Here is an 8,724-nt window from a genome sequence, read left to right on the forward strand (position 1 = left end):
ATATTTCTTGTTGTTTCTTGTTCCTTTTAATTAGCTTGGTGATTATTTCTTCTTTTTGAAGATGCTGTAGTTCTCTGGTTGAGACCCCACTTCCAATATCAATGAATGATCACATAGGGTCTTGCTCTTGTTCTTGGTCTTGAGGGCAAACTTGAAGAGGTTTGACACAAATCAAAATGTTGTTTCCACTCACATAATAGCCTTCTCACAATATGCTTTTGATGCAGATGGGTTGGCTGTCAAGCAATGATTCTTTGGTATTACACATGGTTATTTCTCCATTGTGTCAACACAGTCCAGATGGAAAGGCATAGTTGTGGCGCCATTAATTGTACTCTTTATCTTAGACAGTTCCAAAAAGGTTTTGTAGGTCTGCACATCCAGTTGTCCTGGTCTTCAACATGAGATGGTTCAGTAGTGACTTTGACATAGTCTAAAAAGATCCAACAGCTTAGTGAGATCCAGACGGAAAACCAAATGGTTCAGACCTCTTTTCCTCCGACATGACTATGACCTTTCTAACTATGGTTAAACACTATATTAACGTGTTTGACTGTTTTATTACGGTTGTAAGTACAATGTAAAACATATTGTCATTACTCCTTTGCCACATTGTAATTACAGCAGTGTAACAACAAGTAATAACAGTATTTGTTACACTGTACTTAGATGTTATAACGTGGTAAATAAACACATGTCAAAACAAACTGTTGTTTTTGAACTAAATCCCAAAGTCAGAATTTGAACCGTGACCTTTGGGTAACACTATATTACAGAGTTTGAATGACTGTGTAATAACTATTGTAAGTGCAATGTAACATGTTATCATTACTCTTTACACTATACTTACAACGGTGTAACCATGAGTAATAATACTATTGTCATTACTCCTTTGCTACACTGTACTTACAGCAGTGTAGCAACAAGTAATAACGGTAGTTGTTACACTGTACTTAGATGTTATAACGCAGTAAATAAACACATGTCAAACCAAACTGCTGTTTTTGAACTAAATCCCAAAGTCAGAATTTGATTCGTGACCTTTCTAAGTTGGGGTAACACTATATTACAGTGGTTGAGTGACCGTGTACTGTAATAACTATTGTAAGTGCAATGTAACACGTTATCATTACTCTTTTACTACACTATACTTACAACAGTGTAACAATGAGTAATAACAGTTACAGTTTTACAGTTACAGCCAGTGAGTTTACAGTTACAGCCAGTGAGTTTACAGTTACAGTGTTACAGTTACAGCCAGTGAGTTTGCAGTTACAGCCAGTGGGTTTACAGTTGCAGAAAGTGAGTTTACAGTTACAGCCAGTGAGTTTACAGTTACATTGTTACAGTTACAGCCAGTGAGGTTACAGTTACAGTGTTACAGTCACAGTCAGTGAGTTTTCAGTTACCGTGTTACAGTCACAGTGTTACAGTTACAGCCAGTGAGTTTACAGTTACAGTGTTACAGTCATAATGTTACAAAAAAGATCCAACAGCTTAGTGAGATCCAGACGGAAAACCAAATGGTTCAGACCTCTTTTCCTCCGACATGACTATGACCTTTCTAACTATGGTTAACACTATATTAACGTGTTTGACAGTTTTATTATGGTTGTAAGTACAATGTAACACATATTGTCATTACTCACAGTATTTGTTTAATTGTACTTACATGTTATAATGTGGTAAATTAACACATGTCAAACCTCTGTTTTTGACCTATTATACTTCAAATGCTCTACTGAATTTTGAATCAAGACAATGGCATAAACATATTCAAAATACACATCTCCTTCTTACACACACACACACACACGCACGCACGCACGCACGCACGCACGCACGCACACACACACACACACACACACACACACACACACACACACACACACACACACACACACACACACACAGTAGTATATACATTTCAAGTCTTCCAGGAGTTTTATGAATTGCCCTTCACAATTGTTGACTTCACTTATGGCTCACTATAGCAATAACCAATTAGTATTATTCATATTTGAATTTGTCTTCTTGTTGTCTGTAAAGAGAACGCTTCTCCAGGATTTATGAATACACCATTTTAGTAAGTATATCTTTTCAAATGTAGTAAAGTGGTTGATCCACTTAACCATGTTGTTGGAATGACATATTTGCAATTCGCCCGAAGGAACAGTAAAATTGCCAAAATGATGATCCTTCCAAAAAGGTTTTGGACGTTTGCACATCTATCCTAGCCTTGGATGGTTCAGCAAACTCACACACTGGTAAAACACTTCTTAGAACTCCTCAACAATAAACAATTAACAGAAAAACACACCACATATACCCAACATGCTATTTGACCATGAGTACAGTATGCTACCTAACCATCCTCATTATGGACAGTATCATTTTCTGTTCACCAGACTGGCATTTATATTACGTTTAATTGGTACTTACTGTACTGTACTTAGTACTTACCAAGTTCTTCTTACCTGATCACATGTGATCGGCTAAATCAGTGCAGTGTTCTATACCTCTACCTCAATCAGTTCAGTTGAGAAGATCAGTGAAGATCCTCCTTTCTTATTCGTTCAGCAGATTAGACTACTGTCTCTGCTTCTCCGACTAAAAACATGTGGAAGGAATTATTAAATGCCATTCTGGTGCAGACCAGTGAGGAATAATGCCCTTTCATACAGTGCTCCATAGCTCAAAAATGTAACTTTACAGGATAAAAAGAATATAATAATAGAAAAACAAATAGATAAATAAACATTCAAACCAATATAATAATGACAACACTGATTAGGATATGTGGTAAAAAAAAAAAAAAAAAAGGATTTCAGTTGAAAATGTACCACATTGAAAATTAGCCTAATTAACATTTTTAATACACAGAATAATGAAGAGGAAATCGCTTTGTGGTTTTGTTGAATCTACTATATGAGTCTTACATTATTAGAGTTGGGCTACAAATGATTTCAACTTGACGGCGTCGCCAGCCTATCTATGTATAACTTACCGAATGAAGACGACTCTGCGAAGCAGGTGTCAGTCTTTCATCTTGACGATTTCAGAACCACAAATAGACTGCCACTGTCCAGCAATTACTTGATATCACAGGGGACTTTAACCAAATCTCACTGTTCATATTTAGATGACCGTCTTAACCAGACGGTCTTACCGCTTTCCAGCAGTAAAGTAACTGAGGATTTGTACAATTCTATTGTTGTTTTACGGTTCTGTCAAACAACGTCATAATGTCCGTTGTCCGGGTTTCAGAGCAAACTTTGAGTCCTGCATTTCATTTGTGTCTTCCCTCCATCGCTTCTGCACAAAGAAAGATAGAGAAAATCCTGTTTAGTTAACCATGTATTGTGTAGTCATATTATAACTTGGACAACAGCATAAACATTATAGTCAGTAAGTATTTACTGTAAAGAAAGTTACAGTTTCAAAATAAACCCATTTTGGGTTTCCCACCTCATATAAGTCACTTCATATGTACTGTAGTTTGTTTAAACCTTTTAACTTTTAATTTGTACTTATCCTTGTCTGTAAATACAGTTGTAAAATGTCATTAAAAATATTCTAGCTTAATAACTACTTTTATCCCAATTAGGAAGCTAGCTAGCTCGATAATATATATATTAAGAGTAAATATCTAACTATAGAATAACATAAAATCTATTCTAGAGCTTTGAACATGTACTTTTTTAGTTTTAGATTATCTCCTTATTACTTACCCAATTATAAGATGTTACAATCGTCCAAATAAGATGGCAAGGGGGAAATGCTGATCTTCAGAAGAGTTGAAATGTTGAATTGACACAAGAGTCTTCTCCAAATATTCCTTGAGGGTTGACTTGGTTGTTCCTCTTGATTTAAAAAATATATTTCTTGTTGTTTCTTGTTCCTTTTAATTAGCTTGGTGATTATTTATTCTTTTTGAAGATGCTGTAGTTCTCTGGTTGAGACCCCACTTCCAATATCAATGAATGATCACATAGGGTCTTGCTCTTGTTCTTGGTCTTGAGGGCAAACTTGAAGAGGTTTGACACAAATCAACATTTTGTTTCCACTCACATAATAGCCTTCTCACAATATGCTTTTGATGCAGATGGGTTGGCTGTCAAGCAATGATTATTTGGTATTACACATGGTTATTTCTCCATTGTGTCAACAGTCCAGATGGAAAGGCATAGTTGTGGCGCCATTAATTGTACTCTTTATCTTAGACAGTTCCAAAAAGGTTTTGTAGGTCTGCACATCCAGTTGTCCTGGTCTTCAACATGAGATGGTTCAGTAGTGACTTTGACATAGTCTAAAAGATCCAACAGCTTAGTGAGATCCAGACGGAAAACCAAATGGATCAGTGAGTTTACAGTTACATTGTTACAGTTACAGCCAGTGAGTTTACAGTTACATTGTTACAGTTACAGCCAGTGAGGTTACAGTTACAGTGTTTCAGTCACAGTCAGTGAGTTTTCAGTTACCGTGTTACAGTCACAGTGTTACAGTTGCAGCCAGTGAGTTTACAGTTACAGTGTTACAGTCATAATGTTACAAAAAAGATCCAACAGCTTAGTGAGATCCAGACGGAAAACCAAATGGTTCAGACCTCTTTTCCTCCGACATGACTATGACCTTTCTAACTATGGTTAACACTAACGTGTTTGACTGTTTTATTATGGTTGTAAGTACAATGTAACACATATTGTCATTACTCACAGTATTTGTTTAATTGTACTTACATGTTATAATGTGGTAAATTAACACATGTCAAACCTCTGTTTTTGACCTATTATACTTCAAATGCTCTACTGAAATTTGAATCAAGACAATGGCATAAACATATTCAAAATACACAGCTCCTTCTCACACACACACACACACACACACACACACACACACACACACACACACACACACACACACACACACACACACACAGTAGTATATACATTTCAAGTCTTCCAGGAGTTTTATGAATTGCCCTTCACAATTGTTGACTTCACTTATGGCTCACTATAGCAATAACCAATTAGTATTATTCATATTTGAATTTGTCTTCTTGTTGTCTGTAAAGAGAACGCTTCTCCAGGATTTATGAATACACCATTTTAGTAAGTATCTTTTCAAATGTAGTAAAGTGGTTGATCCACTTAACCATGTTGTTGGAATGACATATTTGCAATTCGCCCGAAGGAACAGTAAAATTGCCAAAATGATGATCCTTCCAAAAAGGTTTTGTACGTTTGCACATCTATCCTAGCCTTAGATGGTTCAGCAAACTCACACACTGGTAAAACACTTCTTAGAACTCCTCAACAATAAACAATTAACAGAAAAACACACCACATATATACCCAACATGCTATTTGACCATGAATACAGTATGCTACCTAACCATCCTCATTATGGACAGTATCATTTTCTGTTCACCAGACTGGCATTTATATTACGTTTAATTGGTACTTACTGTACTGTACTTAGTACTTACCAAGTTCTTCTTACCTGATCACATGTGATCGGCTAAATCAGTGCAGTGTTCTATACCTCTACCTCAATCAGTTCAGTTGAGAAGATCAGTGAAGATCCTCCTTTCTTATTCGTTCAGCAGATTAGGCTACTGTCTCTGCTTCTCCGACTAAAAACATGTGGAAGGAATTATTAAATGCCATTCTGGTGCAGACCAGTGAGGAATAATGCCCTTTCATACAGTGCTCCATAGCTCAAAAATGTAACTTTACAGGATAAAAAGAATATAATAATAGAAAAACAAATAGATAAATAAACATTCAAACCAATATAATAATGACAACACTGATTAGGATATGTGGTAAAAAAGGATTTCAGTTGAAAATGTACCACATTGAAAATTAGCCTAATTAACTTTTTTAATACACAGAATAATGAAGAGGAAATCGCTTTGTGGTTTTGTTGAATCTACTATATGAGTCTTACATTATTAGAGTTTGGCTACAAATGATTTCAACTTGACGGCGTCGCCACTCGCCAGCCTATCTATTTATAACTTACCGAATGAAGACGACTCTGCGAAGCAGGTGTCAGTCTTTTCATCTTGACGATTTCAGAACCACAAATAGACTGCCACTGTCCAGCAATTACTTGATATCACAGGGGACTTTCACCAAATCTCACTGTTCATATTTAGATGACCGTCTTAACCAGGCGGTCTTACCGCTTTCCAGCAGTAAAGTAACTGAGGCTGTGTACATTTCTATTGTTGTTTTAAGGTTCTGTCAAACAACGTCATAATGTCCCAGCTGACATCGTGCGTAATAATGAGTCACGCGCACCAATTTAGTTGATTAGTTGCTTAGTTGAAAGTCATGGTGAATTTCCAGTCATTCAAGAGCAGTAGGCCTACAGGTGTAGGAAGTGCCTATATTATTCATTTGTCACCATTTCATTATACCAATCAGCCTACCCATGCACCATTTCTGGTCCTAGCTGAAGAGAATGTGTAATTTCTTAGCTGTCACAACGTTCACATCAGGTTAGAGTAAAGACTTCAGATACATACTGTATACATCCCTGTCATGGATAGAGCTACAATGTTAGCAATAATAGTCCATGGGCCAGACCCCAACATTTCACAAATCGGTGCCACTCAAGGTGGCAAAACTTGCTTATGATTTTTGAAAAGATACATGTCTGTAGATGATATTTTGGTATGATAACAATTCCTGGCAGCTGAGTCACAGTTATCACTTATCAGCTCATGAAGTTAACAGGCCCCTAAGATAAATTGCATTTTAGACGCTGGTGCCTGTTTTGACTCATGGTAAAGACATTTATCAATGTTTTATAACGTAGTGTTTGGTATCAAACACAAAGGGGGCCTTTTTAGCTTTCATTCAAGGCCAGTTGTGAATCTTTCTGACATATAGAGGTCACTGGAGCTCTTCAAATTCTCAATGACACATATTTCACAATTTCCACCTAAACTACATCATTTATTTTATCCCTGTGGCATCTAGGAACATCCGAGACACAAAACAGGACAACAGGAATACTCACATTATTTAGGGATTTTAACAACCAGTCCTATTAAGAATCCAATTCAATTCAATTCAATTATACTTTATTTATCCCTGTGGGGAAATTCATTTTGCCACGCCACTCTCTAAAAACAACACATGACAACACAACATAAAGGACAGACAACAATACTGGGCCAGCCATGTATAGTATATAAAAAACAGTGAGATCATGATAGAAAAGTGGATAAAAAGATGGCTATAGTTATTGTATTAAAATACTAAAAAGTGATGATGATTAAAATAAATAAATAAATACAGATTCAGGAGCCTTGACCCCGACTACTACTTTAGTTGCCATTGAACAGTCTTAGTGCAGCCGGGATAAATTATTTTTTATATCGCTCCGTCCTGGAGCGTACCGAAATGAACCGCCCTCTGCGGCGGCTGCTGGTTGGCCCAGCGAGGACATGATGGAGGGGGTGGTTGGGGTTGTCCCTGATGGACAGCAGCTTGCTCCTAGTCCTTCTCTCCACCACCGTCCCCAGAGAGTCCAGGCTCCTTCCCACCACTGAACCCGCCTTTTTTACAAGCTTGTCCAGCCGTCTGGTATCCCTCTTGGAGATGTTTCCACCCCAGCAGACTGCAGCGTAGAAGAGAATGCTGGCCATGACATGACTCTTCAGGAAATGTATAATATACCCATACTATTTCATTGTGAAAGGTGATTGTGAGCCTTAAATTAGAAAGGCATTATTGAACTGACTATAGAGACCAAAGCCATTTAGGTCACAAACTGGTTCTTATACATTTGTTTAAATACACAATGAAAATACTGGATCATAATGAATACCACAGTGAGGTAAGAAACTACTTGAATTTTATAAACAACATTATCAACATTATAACAATATTATATACTATGTGCATAGTCAATGAAACATTTATATATGGCTATGGGAATAAATGGGTCAGTGATGGGAATTATGTGAAGGTTACATAGTTCTCAAGCTCTGTGTGTATTTAGATGGTGTTAACTAACCAAGTCCAGAATCGCCACACTGCATACATGTATACTACAGTATTACCATCAGAATCACCGTGCAGTGTCACTCAAACTGCTAATCTCTATCGTCATCTGACTCCCCGAGTTCAAGGTTCTGGATCCATATTTTGGTTACTGCAGGTCTGTAACCTGCACATGTCTGTGCATGTCAGTCCATTTGACAGGCGCGTGCAGCTTGGCAATTTGCATGAACGCACACACTTGCGTGTTAGCAGATCCAACATCTGGTCCAGATCCACATCTGGTGCAGGTGGGGAGCGCATCCAGTAAATTGCCAGTTTGCCATCATCTTGTGTCCATCCATACTCAGTAGGGCTTGGTACAACAGGGTTAGTCTGCAGACAGCACTTCCAAATTGCTGCCTGATAGTTGGCTCGTTGAATATGCACAAAGAGACAGTCTCGACATGGTGGCAGCTGGCTGGACTCGACCTCACCTCTTTTGGTGCAGAATGGCTGGTAGCGCAGTTCGTTCACCTCACCAGTGCTGCTAGTAACATGCGACAGGTGAACTGCTTAATTTTCTGGAACAGCTCATCACTCACATTCCACGACTGCCCCATGTGCGGTTCTGTGTCCCACATTTCAGGTAGACTGGACAGGTGATGTTCTTCTGGAAGCCAATACAAAGCACCATGACATCAGTGTCCTCAGCTGTGATGATAAC

The sequence above is a fragment of the Nansenia antarctica genome, assembly GCF_963989245.1.
Source record: "Nansenia antarctica genome assembly, chromosome: 10".
Taxonomy (NCBI): domain Eukaryota; kingdom Metazoa; phylum Chordata; class Actinopteri; order Argentiniformes; family Microstomatidae; genus Nansenia; species Nansenia antarctica.